Source organism: Pavona decussata, unplaced genomic scaffold (assembly GCF_977016875.1).
Source record: "Pavona decussata unplaced genomic scaffold, jaPavDecu1.1 SCAFFOLD_9, whole genome shotgun sequence".
Taxonomy (NCBI): domain Eukaryota; kingdom Metazoa; phylum Cnidaria; class Anthozoa; order Scleractinia; family Agariciidae; genus Pavona; species Pavona decussata.
Window position 1 is genome coordinate 1,785,720 of NW_028145432.1, and position 16,006 is coordinate 1,801,725.

Here is a 16,006-nt window from a genome sequence, read left to right on the forward strand (position 1 = left end):
AAATAAGTTTGTTGTTGTTGAGAGATAGATTAATATAATTTAATTTTTTGTCACGGTTGAACAGATGCTGGTACATTTTTACGCTGACAAAATGTTTTTACGTTACTGCCTCAGAGAAGCTGTAAATTGTTACAAGGTAGTTATTTTTAGCTGAGACAAATGATTGTCTGTTCAAGGTGAGAGTAGTTAAATGATTCATGGATGTATGAACATTCAATATTTATTTAACTGCAGATATTCCTATTTAAATAGCAAGCGAATTATAGAGTTGTGGGTTTAAGAAGATGCTTGCCAATGGAAGAAGATTGGTATTTATGCTCAACCACGCGCTGGTGTAAATGCTTAAGTGTAACCCCTACATAACTTGCATCACCCAAGTCACATTGATATTTATAAACACAATTCTGATTTACAATAGGTGCAGCATCTTCTTAATGAATACCGTAATGTCCCTAAAGACCTTGACAGATATTTTTCTGTCCTTAAGAAGCGCATGGATAAGTTCGATTGCTTAGTTTACGAAATGTTGCTAATTAGAGAGTTAACACCATCTCTCAATGTCCAATCGGACTCAATTCAAGCTAAACTATTTACGTGTTATTATATATTCAGAAATTATGTTAATTTTTTGGTGAACCATTTCTGACATTGACTTCATTTATTTCCATCACTTCGAACTTGATAATGGCGTCATGACAACCCCAAAACGTTGTTCGGTTTTATCGTTTATTTTTACTTGTCTATGTATAACCACACCAATATAAAGTAAATATAAAGATACTGACCAAAATTTCAGCTTTCAGTGTGCTTCTAATTCTGTTACATCTTCTTGCAAAATGTCTAAAACAAAGTAGCTTTCCATGGTTTACCGCATTGTCTTAAAATTCATGGTCCTTGACTAGTTATAGGTGAAAGCCATGATCTGGTATATGACACAAAAACCGGTGGTGATCAAAGCTTGGCAAATGTTCCAGCCAATCAGGACAGGTTTGTTGTTAGTTCATATAATGACAATGATTTCAGACCTTGCAATTTGGGATAAATGACCAATTAAGACTAATTAAGGTTGCATTAGAATACTGAGTACATTTTGTGGTCCTTGAAAAATGTACGAGTACAAAAAAAATCATTATCGTTAATACAGTCGAACCTCTTTAATATAGACACCAAAGGGACAGTCAGTTCAGTGTCTGTCTTATAGAGGTGTCCTATTATAGAGGGAGTGTGTGAGTTTTGGTTTATTCTGTCACCTCTGGGTAGATGAGTGTATGATGTGACTGACTACATGTCATGCATTTTATTAAGTTTAATGATGAGGTTTTCATCAATGATTTTAGTTGCTTAAAGAACCTGTTTTTATTAATTCTCCATTACTAGCGTTATTGCTGTGTTTCCACCACCAGCAGCGATTGCAAAAATCACAATTTTACAAATGGACCTTGACACCCTCGATGATGGAGTTGAACTTAATGATTCCATAGTTGACTTTTTTATGATGTAAGTAGTAAGGGATTGAGAACACTTTCATAGGAGCAAAAGTTAGTGACACTATTATTTATACCTTAACAGCAGAAATTCTGAATACTGCCATTCATTTCCACGACATAAGCTTAAATATAAATTTCTACAAGGTTTTAGTTTAGTGTTGTGCACCGTAAAGAATACAATACAAATAATACGTACGTAACATTACATAATAAGCAACATTAATAATGCTCCGGCTTGATAAGCAAAAAGACAGAAGCACACAACCAGCACGATGCAAAATGCAAACTGTACGTCCACATATCATGTAGCTGGAATGCAAAACAGGTTAAACCCCTGCAAACCCACATTTATGCAACCCCATACACATGACACTGGAAGGATGCTGACCAGTATTAGCTCGAGTCTAAGTTAGCCTTTAATTCCATTTAGCCACATTTAATATAACTGATACAAGCTAAACCATGTATTGGATTTCTTACAGAATTCGGATCATTAGCGGTGGTCACACTACAGACTTTTGCCCTAGGGAAACTTGACTTGTTGACAGTTTCCATTGGGAAACTCAAATTTGCAAGTACGACCGATTTTTCCCCAGGTAAATTACCTTGGGGAAATTTTATCTTCTGGGGCTTGAATATTTCCCTAGACTGCTACCCCAAAACGACAGAAAGAGAAAGTTCAAATCCCAAGGTAGCTGATCAATAGACGCTTGTTGGCGAATGCGCTAATGACAGATACGAGATTAACGTGTTGTTAAAATGATTTTCTAATCAACCAAAATAGATTTGTTGTATAAGATTGTAGGCTGCATCGTATTTGCAATTGAATAATAGTACCAAAAGCCTCACAAATCAAATGAAGAGACTAAAAAGCTTCCCTTAACATATGAAAAAATTATCCGGCATGCTTGGGTTGACACGACAGTGTTATCGCCAATCCAAAATAACCAAGAATCAAAGTAATAAAATTTTGATCGTTGTCTTCATCGAATTGGCCGATCATGATACACTTCCTACAGTTATTAGAATAAAGAGAAAAATAGCAAATAATATGACAAGAACTTCTCGTTTATCTGCTTGATTCTCGTGCATGATTTAAACAACCCCAGACGACAGTTTTATAGGTGTGACCTCTTCACCTGGGGAAATGAAACTTGAGATAAATTTACTTTGGGAAATTTTCCCTAGGTAAAAGTCTGTAGTGATAACCCAGCTATTAACTCAAAATATTAACATCTAACCAAATTAAACAAAAAGTAGTTATCATCAACATCATCAGGGATGTTTGCGTTGACAGGTCTCATAAAACAGTCAGTCATACGTTAACATTGCTGAAGTATTAAAGAGAGAATTGCGAACGCTAATTTTTGTGTTATTAAATTCCAATTTCTCTTAACGGTATATTGCCCACACAATGGACCAAGAACAGCTTAACAGGAGCCACATCTTTAGCTCTTTTTTCTATTCAAGGCCGTCAAGAACAGTTAAGAAGGGACACACCTTTGTTTTATTAGGTAATCATTTGCAAAAAAATGCACAATTAATTTTCCATGTACCACTTGTGTATGTGAAACTGTTGTGATCTTGATTCTTATGTATAAAATTAATGTCAGTGCTTATACAGTTTGCTAAATGTCTATATTATTTTGTAAACAAATTTTGTATTTGCCTCAGTCCTTCCCAACTACATCTCTTGCAGTAACAATGAGAGATATCACACAGCGTCAACGTTTACAAGATGAATAGACATTTTCAACAAGAAATTTATCTTTGTACCAGTCTGCAGGAGGTTTGTATAAGTGTTTAGAGTTCATGCATGAACTAACACAATGCACATTGTATTTCACTTTTGCTTAAGATTTGAATGTAGTTTTTTGGTGTTTCAAGCCAATGTGGTCACCATTACTGATGAGAAACATCTACCAGCATACAGTTTGTTAAGTCTAACCAAAATGGTGGGCAGACTCAGTGGAGACATAATAAATAATAATAAATGTAAAACTTATATTGCGCATATACAATAGAAATATTTTCATATGCGGAACCCCAAAGGCGATATTGAACCGGTCTGATAATACACCATCAACTGTAATTTTCTGAAAGCGATCAGATAAATACGAGGCGAACCAGTCTAAGACTTTTCCAGATACACCAAATTCTGTGCAGAAACGGTTTAAGAGAATTTGGTGGTCAACCGTGTCAAAAAGGCAGCGCTGAGGTCCAGAAGGATAGGAAGCGTAACATGTTATTTATCCACATTCATTAGAATATCATTTTTAATTTTGAGTAGGGCTGTTTCAGTACTATGGTTAGGACAATATGCAGATTGGAACGTAGGAAACAGGTTATTCTTAACCAGATGGCACTGTAGCTGATCCGCTGCTGCTCGTTCCACTAACTTAGAAACAAATTGGAGATTACTTATAGGGCGAAAATTTGTGAATGCCAAATCAGAACCACACATCTTGAGCGTAGGAGTTACAAGGGCCTCTTTCCATACGTCAGGAAAACACCAGACTGTAATGACTGGTTAATAATAACAGTTAGCAAGCGCACGAGGTCATCCAAACATTCTTTGACTACTTTCGTGGGGACAGGATCCAGAAAACACGATTTCGTTGGTTCACTAAGTGCAAGTTTCTTGACAGAGTTTATACTGAGGAGCTCAAAATTAGAGAAAAATCCTGAGGAAGATGAGGGTTGGAAACAATTTGCCGATGGAGCTAAGGTACCGTGATTTTTGTGAACTACAGCTGCTACATCTAACTCATAGCGAATGTTTGATACTTTCATTTTAAAAAAGGCTCCCAGTTCATTAGCAAGGGTCAACTTGTTACAGTGCTCTGAAAAAGGGGACTCCTTCACTTGATTAGGTATCTCTTTCGTGATGGCATCCCACAGGTTAACTGCGATTAATTTTCAAATTTTTGATGAACACACAAAGGGTTGCTAAAAGAAATTGCATTTTTTATGCATTCATTGTGTTTTACTATTTGTTTATTAAAGGAAGTCATTCCAAAATGCTCCCCTTTTTCCTTTCACTAATATAAGGTAAACATACTGACCGAAATTTCAGCTTCAATGCTCCACCAATTCTAAGAAATCCACCTCTAAAGTTGCCCCAATTCAGACCACGAAGGCCGCCATTTTAAAGAATATTTAGCGGCCTGGCCGCATATCCGTGATGTCATTCCGTCCAACTTGAAATGGCAGGATGTTCAAACACAGCTGGTGGGCTTGTTGTAGGGCTAAATTTATTTTTCGTTTGGCTAGCGATCGGGCGTAAATGGTTTTAAAAATGAAACAGATGGTTCAATTTGAGCCGTAGATTTGTGTTTTTGATTGGAATTGTCTACTACCCAGCGATGTGATATGCAAGCATTTCGATCGTAGCTAGCTTGATATCGAGCCATGTGCAGTGGAACATCATCTTATTAATGCTTTATCGTTTTGGACCTGTATTTACAGTCCTGAGCTGAGGACTACAGCATTTTCAGTTCATAACTGAATGTCGAAAAAAACGGAACCGCCGAAAAGCAATGCAACAAGCCCACCAGCTGTGTTTGAGCTTCCTGCCATTTCAAGTTGGACAGAATGATGTCACTAAATCTTCTTCAAAATGGCGGCCTTCGTGGTCCGAATTCGGACAACTTCAGGGGCTGATTTCTTAAGAATCACAAGCACATTAAAAGCTGAAGTTTTGGTCAGAATCTTATCTTTATATTTACTTTATATTGGAGAAAAGAAGACAAAGCTGCATTATGTCACGACCTTCTCCTTTAATTATTTTTAATGTCAAATTCCTGTGAGCCTTTTCTCTATTTTTTTAGTGGACACTAGTTCCTAGCTTTAGTTTACAACCTGCCTTCCCTAGCGTTCCTATTCGGACAACTTCAGGGGCTGATTCTTAAGAATCGGAAGCACATTGGAATCTGAAGTTCTGGTCAGAATCTCATCTTTACATTTACTTTATATTGGAGAAAAGAAACCGCTGCATTATGTCATGACCTTCTCCTTTAATTAATTTTAATGTCAAATTCTTGTGAGCCTTTTCTCTATTTTTTTAGTGGACACTGGTTCCTAGCTTTAGTTTACAACCTGACTTCCCTAGTTGAACAAGGGAAAATGGACAGTGACTTGAGGTGAAGTTGTATACGCCATTACAACTTCACGCCGATTTCAGTGTGTCATTGAGAAATGGGTGACTCCGCTGGATTTTGTTGCGTGAAGGCTCTCTTTATTCCTTTGGGCATTCTCTTCGGCAGCCGCGAAATTAGCTCGTTTTTACTCGGTGGAGAAAAGGTGAGAACTTTGCAGGAAGACCAAGATGCGAATTCAAAAGACAGGAACAATTGTCTAATTAAGCAGCCTTGAGCCCCGAAGTTGCGAGGGTATTCCTTTGTTCTTGTTATCGATAGGAACTGCGAGGAATCACTGCAGACGTTTGATGGTTTTAAGTTCTTCGCAAAATACTTTAAGCTGTTATTTATATCAGTGAAGAAGAGTCTTTTGAGAGCTTTAAAAAGAGATCCTAAACGTGGTGTTTTGATCACTGTAAGCCGAGTTTCGATATTTTTCGCCAAGCGGTGCTTAGAGCGGCGAAGTTATTATGCTTAATTAAATTTGTGCATGGCATCATCATCTTCCCGACACGTGGAAATCAATACCATCTGTTTAATGATAACTTTTTTTTACGAAAACGCTAAAACATTGATTTCTATTCCCTAAAGAAAGCACCTCAGGAGCTATGAAAGAGTCAAAAGAGTTCCAATTGTAATACACTGTACAAACTGGTATTTGATGTTGTGCGCTTTGTTTGTTACGAGTGAAGACGTGGTCGATCGTAATTAAGTTTATGTTTCTAAGATACTTGCTTCTAGCGAAGAGATTCCAAAATATCAGACCAAAAACGGATGAAACAAAGGGGAAACTCAGCGTGGAAGTCGCATTCTGATTATACTTAATGACGCATTGACAAACAACAACATCAGCTCTTTGGCCTATGCAGGCACGCACTCTTTTCAGTTGACCTTATTTACATTTTATATTCAGCGATGCTCTAACTTTTAGCTGAGAAGCGAGAATCTTTTATAGATCGCTGTCATTTAAGATGACAGATAAACAAATCGGCAAATCCATGTATCCGTTTAGCGAACAAATTTCGTTTATTAATTATTCGTTAGTTTGCAGGACGGGAAGTTGTTTTTAAAACTTTCGATACTGGAGCGGCGCGTTGTGAGTCGATGTGTTCATGGTGACTCATTTCTCTAGCCTCCCCAGGGAGCTTCCACAGGCCAGCAGAAAACTCTGAAACAAAAGATAAAATATCTCACCTACTTCAAAGGCTTTGCGATCTTTGGAAACATGCTCTAATGTCGGAAATTGTTCGATAAAATAGAGAACAATAGCTTGAATATATGAATACTTAACGACCCCAAAATTTGGGGTACACACTTAAATCGGCGTGAAGTTGTAATGGCATCACTTGATTGTCGGTTGCTTCTAAGCATGACCAATTTTTTATTGTCATGATAAAACGTGACCTAATTTGGTATCAAAGACAACATGTCTCATCAAACATTTGAAGTTTTGACAGCCTGTTACGCGACCTTTTACTCAACAACTGTTGACCAGAAATGACTTTGGTGAACATGCATTTGTTTGGAATAAGTTAAATTTGTTTTAACGCTAAAATATTTATATTAGCCACAGTTAAGCATGGTTTGATTCAAACTTCCCAGTACTTTGAACGCCAAAGTTCAAATATTTAATGGCCACACATCTCATGTTTTTTTGTGATGTGACCACACTTAGATGCAATTGATGGTAATTCAACAATATAATTGAACGACTTACGGCAAAACCGCTTTATGTCAAAATGTTCAGATTTTTTTTGTTTTGCTCAGATTTGCCTCTTTTTTGCATATAGCCTACAATTCATTGGAAAAAAATCGTAACATATGTTTTTTTCCTCAATTTGGATGTCATTTTGAAGAAAATTCCATAGATATTTGTAGGTGTTTCCTTAGTGTCTTTCAGTAAAAGCCATTGTTAAGATAAAAACAATTAATTAAACATCCCTTGTGAATGAAAACAAAAAATTTCGGCGAAGCTTTATGCATTCTTACATGTAGATCAAAGTCCTTATTGAATCCTTCAAATTTTAATCCTAATGATGACCGAACCTTCTATCTGACAACTGGCACGTAATTATAGCTTGAAAGCATGAAGCAAAGTATGTGAAAAAAATGCCCTATTATGGACTAGACATGCCCTATTATAGACTAATTATACCATGTACGTAAAATTTTTGGAGAGTCCAATTTTGCATTGATCCGTAAATTACAAATTCGTTCCCAGCAGGCAGTGCCAGTCATTCCGAATCGCAAAGTTTTGCCACACAAAATACGAAAAAATTGCTAATCTGCAAATTAAAACTCCGACAAAATTCCATGCCACACGGTAGTAATGTTCAATACTTAGCGGTATTTATGGAATATCAAACCTGAATATCTGCATTATCATTCCAGGGTACCAATTGAAGGTCTGGGAGCATAACCCACTTATGTCGAATTTGAGCGTGGCTTTTGATTTCGCACGGATGTCTGAATTTTGGCTCTCCCTGGTTTGGAAAACATTTCGCGGTTTTACAATCGTGGACAAGACTCCTTGAGAAAACCAAACACGAACAGAACAAAAACCACTTGCTTACTTCTCCCTCCCACCCCCTCCCCCTATGCAATGAGAACCGAACACAGACAGCCAAAAAAACACTCAATTACTGTTTCTCCCTTCATAATTCTACCACAGTTACTTCTCCCTTCCCCCCCCCTCCCCCTTATGCAATGTTGATGTGGGAAGTGATGCTTGCCAGGAAACTGTTCGTGACCCAAAAGACAACATTGAGTCAGGGGGAGGGGGAGGGGGATTTGGTAGTTTGCTTGTCTACAAGTGAATGCGCTTGGAAGGCAAGTAGTTTTCATAGGTTTTGTCCACGTCAGACTCGTTTTCCAAATTATCGGTAGGCTAAAAGTTTCCACTGTCCACCAGCTGTGTTTAGTCGCACCAGTTGTTGTTTCTATAAGTAACGTTTGAGATGATATCATGGTTTGCTTTTGCGGGTTGTAACTAGCCCAAAATAGATTAAGGCAGTCGGGATAAACAACTTGCGTATCGTACTGGCTAGTTGGTTTCCCTTTTGTTCGGTGAAGTTTGTAAACGCACGACATCTATGGATCTTTTGAAAAGTTATGAAATTAATGAATGCAGTTCACAGGAACTGGTGGGCCGGAAATGTTGTCCAAAGAATCCTTCCTTGGTAGTGACGACTGTGCCGTGGCGAATTTTTCAATTCCATTATCAAATCCCGCGGGAGCATCAGAGACAAATCCCGCCATGTGCAAGGTGTTTTTTGCAAGCCTTAGTTGTGGGTTGCTAGACTTGAAATTCGGTATGTAACGATTAACTTGACAATTTCAAGGCAATGATTCAATAAAAGTACGATTAACATAGATTTTCAACGGTTAACACCGACTGCTCGTAAAAAGAATAGATAGTCTTTACCTTTTAATAGAACTGCCGTTAATCGTTGTTAATCGTTGAAATGGCTACATGTCTTCCTGTTAATCGATAGAATGCTAGTATTTTGCGTTATCAAAAGTGATATGTCGACAAACGGGACAAAGCTGGATTTTACGCCAGGAAATGGACACATTTTCTCTTGGAGAATGTAACTGTTGACATTTCGGACATTCCTGTCACGTACGTAGTAGTTTGTAACAGAATCAAATAAAAGCGTGACAGCATTCTTCTCGTTGCTCCCGCGAAAAACACCGCTTTCGTGTGCCGTGTTTCAAAGACAACAAGTGTATATTGAATACAAGTATTTCATCCTCAGTGCATTGTCTTTTTGGTCATCCAGTGTCTATAATGTTACCGATATATCTTTACAAGATGGTAAAATTTCTCAATGGCATTAATACGAAACACAAAGCGGCGTGAAAAAATACTGGACAATGGTTTTCAATCGAATTGCAGTTCACATGCAAAAGTTTGGACAAATCCGAGCTACATCGAAAAACGGGCTGAAATTCGACATAAGTCAGTTATGACATAAGTCGGTTATGGATCTTTTGAAAAGTTATGAAATTAATGAATGCAGTTCACAGGAACTGGTGGGCCGGAAATGTTGTCCAAAGAATCTTTCCTTGGTAGTGACGGCTGATTGTAAACTTGGAAGACCCACTCAATCCAGCTGACGGGGCGTTACTCCCCAAGGAGTATTTACAGTTGACTCTCGCCAACAAGAAAAAAGTGACACATATCTTGAATTTTAATCAGCGTCTTGTTTATAACTGTGCTTCTGCATAATTTTTCTTTCACTTCCCCTGAAGAAGGTCCGTGATTGTGACCGAAACGTTGGGAACATTTTATTGTAAATAATTTTAGAACGCTTTTAACCCACCAGTGTAACCTTATTTGTATCTCCAAAAAATTTTTAATATGTGAAACGTTTTTAAATCGATTAGTATTTGTCTAATTTATTGACTTGTCGCGAGGGTGGGTTCATAAGGTTACTTAGGAAAAATTGACTGTTTACTATTCGTTCTATTCTTAAATATTCAGGAACAAGATAAGAATGACCAAACACAAAAAATCTCTGTAAATCGAGAAAACAGAACCATTACAATACCAAATATGTCTTGTGCGCGTGTCATTACAATTTTCAGTACAGTCTCGGCTAGATTGTCAGCGATCGTATACTATAATGAAGTTTTCCGAATGAAAAATCGTATGGTAAGTTTTCTGTACCATGAATACGAGTATAGACTCGGCCACCAAATAAGTTCCACTTCCCTTGTGCACCCTCCTTCGCCCATGCCAATATTGAAAACCAACCGACTTGTCGGTCTCGCTGCCGGTTTTCTTGCTCTTGCCTTAGCAATTGCCAACGCCTTCTCTGCTTCTATATCTGACACGTCGGGAACTTCATCGTGGTTTCTGAACAATGCCTCAGACTTGAATTGCAAACTATCCTGCTCCTCTAGCAATTCCTTGAAGGTTTGCTCGTCAAATATTTTGTACGACAAACGCCTCGCACTCCTCTTAAAAATCAGCTGACAGCAGTGGCTTACGTCGGGCACACTGTCCAGCATCGGGCGGCCGAGGTGATTCAACATGTGAGCAAAGTACTTCTCCGGTACTTGATGGCAGTCAACATGGCACCATTTTGCTGTCGAGAAATGAAAAGAACTGTTCGCATCAGCTACAGAGTTGTAAAATATTCCAGGATAGAGCATTTACCTGGATGATCAGGTACCAATGATGCATGCAATCGTTCCACCAGAACGCCTAGCCATTGCAGGTAGTCTTCATCTTCATCGCCAAGCGCGGCTGATTTAGGCTCAACATAAGGAACACCAATTTCATCTTCAAACTTTGCTCTTTCAAGGCTGCTTTCATGATGCCTTAAATCAAAGTGCTTTCTTAGCGAAGCACCAGTCCTGAACTTCTTTCTACATAAGCGACAGGAAACTACAAACGGCATGGCTACTTCTCATTATAGTCACCTTGTCTAACTCACTGAATCGAGCAGTTGGTAGATATGAAGCACTGTGGCATAAAGTCCGCACTTTTTGGCATCCAATGCCATTTCTCACTTTTGTGAAAATAACAAACAATTATCGTCAAACAAATGAAACAATACATTGCCGGTTAGGCATGAAAGGGCCTTTATGTATGAAGGCAATGTTGTGTGGGTGCGTTGTCAGACAAACTAGAGTAAGTCCTCATGGAATAGAACTAAGAAGAACTTGTGCGAATTGTGTCATAAGAACCAATACGAACAAGTAACATCGTAGGATAGATTTATTTGAGATTTAATCGCGCACACGCGTATACATGTAGTTGGCGCATTTGCCCTTGGGGAAATGTCTATTGTTTCCATGATTGTTAAAAACAATAGACGCTTCTTACCTGCAAATGCGAGAATTATACCCATGTGCCGCGAATCAATCTAGCCATACTGTCGAACAATAGAACTAATGATTACGACTGATCGCGAGTTCATTTAACCAAGAACCTGCACTGATTCAAGTTAGCTGACAATCGCTTTGATTCATAGGTCAGTTGGCGGCCCGGTTGGCATCAGGTCCTGCTAAGATGTCGAAGTTTAGGAAACATTCCATCGAGGAAAAGCGAAGAAGATCAAAACTAAGGAAAGAAAGAAGTTTCGTCGAAAAACATTGATCTTGTCAACAACTATGCAAACTTATTTATTCAAGACTCAAGGATGACTGACACATGTTGATTGTTGGATGAAAGTTGCTGAATGGAGGAACTGAACAAGGATATAAATGTACGCTCATAGAAAAAAAAAAAGAACTGGTCCTGCCAAAGAGATAAGCTCTTTTAAGCAGGGCTATTCGGAGCCCTTCACGTCAGCCGACATGTTATGTTATGTTATGTTAGAACTTTTCAAGAATCACTGACAGCAGTGTTTGTACCCTTTTTTGGACTTAAAATTCAAGTACTTTTCAAGGACTTTCAAGGACACATTTTCCGTTTTTCAAGGACTCCATGCAGCGCAAAATCAAGCCAATAAAATACCAAATCAGCTACTCATAGTTCAGGGAGTGTGCCTGCCAGACAGGTAATCACCTTTTCTGTGATGTCGGTGTTTGATGTTTTTTGCCTTTCAAGTGACTTGTGAGCGCCGACTCTCCAATGTTCAAAATGTCAACATCCTTCATGCACACGATGCATCCTGCCTTGTGCTTGTCACCCTTGATTTTTCGTAGCCACTCTTTATCCAGCGCTTTCTGAAGCCATAAGTCGCTGAAAACACACTTGCCCATGGTTGTAAATCTTTTACCGTGAAACAGTCCGACCAGGAACACCCACGCAAACAACGAAGCTCTCGAACGCGAAGCACATGCTTTCGCAGAAAGAGGGAATAGTACTAAAACTTTTCATTGCAGGTATTGAACCAATAACAGCATTGATTATAGCCAAGAACAGGAATAATCAATAGTTGTGCCCGGGACGCTTGATGGACGTTCGGAGAGGTGTAATGATCATTTTTATTTGTTTTTTCTTTACACCTTTTGCCCTTCATTATCAGGAAATAAATTTTCATTAGCGTGAAAACATTGGTTAATAAAATTAATATATAATCAGTTTAACTAGGAAATCAAACATTTCAATTTGTGGCACAGTCATTAAGGAGTTTTGCATCGAAAAGAAGATTCATTAAGCCCAATTAGAACAGTGTTTTATCGAAAACATTTTTTTTAAAGAACACTTTATTGAGTACTTCAGAACAGTACATTTCATTAATTGTATTACTGTATGACACTACATTACAAAACAAAAAAGAAGCATACTTAACTATAGTTACCTACACAACAAACTAGCTACACAACTTACAATACAGCTAACACCTGTACTAACAATTATATCGTTACTTGCAATACGATACTAATTACTTACAATACTTACAATACGGTACTAACGATGTTAACAATACTTATGATACTTTTAAAACTACAAACTTAAGCAACAAATTACTCAATTACACATTACTTGCTGGCACATGGCAGCCTTGCCAAGGAATATAGCAAAAAAAAAAAAAACAGGAAATAAAATTAAAAGGCTCAAAGACTTATTTGCAACTTAGATTTGTGTTTTTCAATTTCAAGGTGACTCTTTAATATAGCACAATAGGCTTCCCAGATATACTCTTCTTCTCTTCGTGACGCAGTATAGATGTAGTATTTGGCAATAATTAAACAGAGGTTCACGCCAAGACAACGAGAGAGATCTCTAGTGAATCCCTATATTATTTCTTGTTCTGATAAGGTGATTGAAGTTAGGGTTTTTCCCTACCACCAGAGGAAAAATTCAGTCCAAAAAGTCTGCACAAAAGGGCAAGTTACGAATAGGTGTTTCAATGTTTGTTTCTCGTTACAAAAGTGGCATTGCTCTTTTTGAACAAGCGAATCCCTGAAAAGAGTGGCATTAGTTGGTAAAATATGATGAATGATCTTAAACTGAAAGATAGCAAGTCTAATGTCTCTAGTAACTTTGAAGGGAATGCTGTAAGTGAGTCGTATCGATTCTTTGTCGAAGTTAGCCTGTTTTATCCTCCTCTCTGCTGTAGGTCTTTCCAATTTCTTTTGCACCAACATTTGGTTTGCAACTTTGCAAGAAATTTTGTCTGGAGAAATGTTGTTATTGTTATTTATGGAACTCGTTATAGGACCGCTTCTACCTTTTAATAAATTAATCCATTCTTGAGGGATCGCGTGGCAAAGGCCATAATACTTCAGAAAGTTAGTCTTTAACTGAAATGTGGATACAAAGTCATTAAAGGTTAAGAAAGAGTCACCTTTGAAAATATCACTGACTTTAGTAATGCCAGCTTCATGCCACTGTTTGTAATATACTGAGGATCCATTAATTTTAATAAACCTATTATTCCAGATATTTTCATCTAGTATTTGCTTTTTGGATTCAGGAGTAGAGCAAACTAGTTTTTCCCAAGCTTCTAAGGCTTCTTTATAAAAATCAAGAGGTATGTGGGCTTTTAGGAACCTCAGATCGAAATTGCATTCAAAAAGAAATCAGCGACCAACGTTTTTTTAGATGTGCGAGAGGAATGTAACTCCAGCTGGTAGCCAGATTACTGCCATTTAATCGTTTTATCCATGTGACTTTGAGATCATGCGGGGGTCTGAGGAGTGCGAACGCACATTTTGTTGCCCCAACAAAATGTCGAGCTGAAAAACTATCTAAGCTCTCGAAGCTCCAGAAGAGAATGAATGAAAAAAACAAAACCGTATCTAATAACTCAAAAAGAGAAAGAAGACGAAAACGACAGAGAGAAGCAAGCTCCCAAACTTATGAAGAAGTTGGCTACAACTCAGATCAAAATGGCGACCTAAACAAATCCTTCCAGCAAAGTCAATGGCAAGAAGAAATAACGCAAAAGATAAACAAACTCCTGGATATTCTCCCTTTATTCGAAGATCTCAAGGAACAACTGAAGACGATAAAGGTGGAGAATGACTGGCCGTGAAAATTGCTGAAAAAAACCTACAACGAGATGAAGAATTTGAAGGGGACGCAAGAAAATGTCGCAACCGACTTGCATTACATTAAAGATCAGCTAACAAAAGTAAACCTTGACCTTGAAACCCAAAAGAGACGTAATATTCGGCTTCAAACTCAGTCCAAGAGGAGCAATATTAAATTCTTCAATGTACCAGAGTCTGAAACCCAAGGATACAGAAAAGGTGCGGAAACGTCTCCTTCGAAACGAGCTAAAAATGTCTAAGGACACAATCAACCAACTAAAATTCAAACGGGTGCACCGCATTCTGACACGACGAAAAGCTGATCAGATAGATACATCCTCCAGTAAACCTCGACCTATTATTGCTAAGTTGTCTTTCTTTAAAGATAAAGGACGCATTTTTCAGCATGTCAAGAACATTGATCCAAACCTCAAGATTGGCGTCGCGGACGATTTTCCAAAGGAAATAGAAGACATGAGGAAAGAGCTGTTTCCCGTGTTAAAGAAAGCTAAACAACAAAACAAACGCGCGTCATTCAATGTTGACAAACTCATCATCGACAGACACAATTATCGTGGCCCCGAAACCAAAACAACATTCTTTAGTGCGTATGAAGATTCATTAACCTAAGGTTAACGTTCCATTGCGCGAATAAAATTTCAACTACAAAATATTTTTAGTTACGTGGTTTCTGACTAATTTCCCAATGGATTTATATGGATGCTTAAATATAAAAACGATGCTGTACATGTGCACACTGGTTTCGCAGTAATGGAGCACAGAGTTTGTCGAAACCGTATGCCAATTGAGCATCGTGAAAGGATAGTAAGGGCGTTTGAAGATCCCCGCGAGAAGAGGAGAAACATGAACACGATAATTGCCAGAAAATGTGCAGCGTGGTTTAGGTTTATGCAGACTTACATATACCACGATGCTTGAATGGGGAGTTGATTGAAGGATAGAGCAGAGACTTGCTTGATTGTTACGCTGACTGTATCTCTGTTGTAATGAATTTTTTTCCTCGTTAAAGAACATTAAGAAGCGTCTAATGTTTGTTCATTCTCTTAAAAGTTTGTTATTTCCATTAAATTGAACTAATATTTGCATTAATGAACGTTCTTCTCTAAGTAAAATGCCTTAAAATTAAAACGTTTGCCTATTTTCATACAATGATTACACATTCGCTTTAATGATTTAATTTTTATCACTAATGAAAATGTATTTTCTGATAATGAAGGCCAAAAGGTGCACTATTATGTGTTGCTACTGCAATTTTAAACTGTTCTGCCAGTAGCATATATTTTCATATCAGGCAGTTGAGAATCTAGGTCGCACGACATTAGCTACATATTTCAAGGGTTAAACAGTACTGACTGCAATTTTCAAGGACTTTTAAGGCCTTGAATTTTTATTTTCAAATTCAAGGACTTTCAAGGCGCGTGC

At 37.9% G+C, this 16,006-nt stretch overlaps 1 long non-coding RNA gene across 2 annotated transcripts; it reads left to right on the top strand.

Annotated features, from left to right (window-relative positions):
- The first annotated feature begins 830 nt into the window (after positions 1–830).
- LOC146488506 (uncharacterized) lies at positions 831–5,641 on the top strand. 2 transcript variants are annotated; one of them, XR_014866333.1, is made up of 3 exons: positions 831–987; positions 1,378–1,497; positions 5,318–5,359. It is a non-coding gene; the product is annotated as an uncharacterized LOC146488506 (long non-coding RNA). The 2 variants fall into 2 exon arrangements; XR_014866332.1 differs by lacking the exon at positions 5,318–5,359 and adding an exon at positions 5,555–5,641 and having other exon boundaries at positions 832–987.
- Positions 5,642–16,006: the final 10,365 nt, after the last annotated feature.